This window comes from Trypanosoma theileri (genome assembly GCF_002087225.1).
Source record: "Trypanosoma theileri isolate Edinburgh chromosome Unknown TM35_Tth_106_V1, whole genome shotgun sequence".
NCBI lineage: Eukaryota > Euglenozoa > Kinetoplastea > Trypanosomatida > Trypanosomatidae > Trypanosoma > Trypanosoma theileri.
In genome coordinates, this window is record NW_021639948.1 from 1 (window position 1) to 554 (window position 554).

Here is a 554-nt window from a genome sequence, read left to right on the forward strand (position 1 = left end):
TATATATATATATATATATTTGTAATTGCATATACACTTACAGTCGAAGACACTGTTATTTATTTGTTTGTTTTCTTGATCAGCTGTTCGAATATTTGATTTATATTTTTTTCTATTTCTGGGAAATATGGGATTGTTTTGTTTCATCCTGGATGCTGTGGGCTTGGTCTTTAATTGGACTATGAGTGATGTTGGAGTATTCTCTTTTCGGTGTTACTAATTGTTTTTGTTCGTTTGCTCCTCATGTTGTTTTGTGTGACTGATTGTGATGTTGTGCTCTCCTTTGTTTCTCTCTGTGTGTGTTTCTAATTTATTGAGTGTTTCTTTTAATTATCTTTATCTCTTCTTCTTCTTTCTGTGTTTAAGTGGCCTATAACAACAAAATAATTCTTGCTGTCGTGATGATGTCTCGTGTATTGTGTTTTCTCGCTTTGCTGTTGAGTGTTGTCTCTTTGTGTGTGACAGCTGAGACAGATTCTGAAACTCTTCCCCATGATGGTCCTTGTCCTGCAGGTACTAAACCTTCTGGTGAAAAACCTTGTACAGTTGCCCCT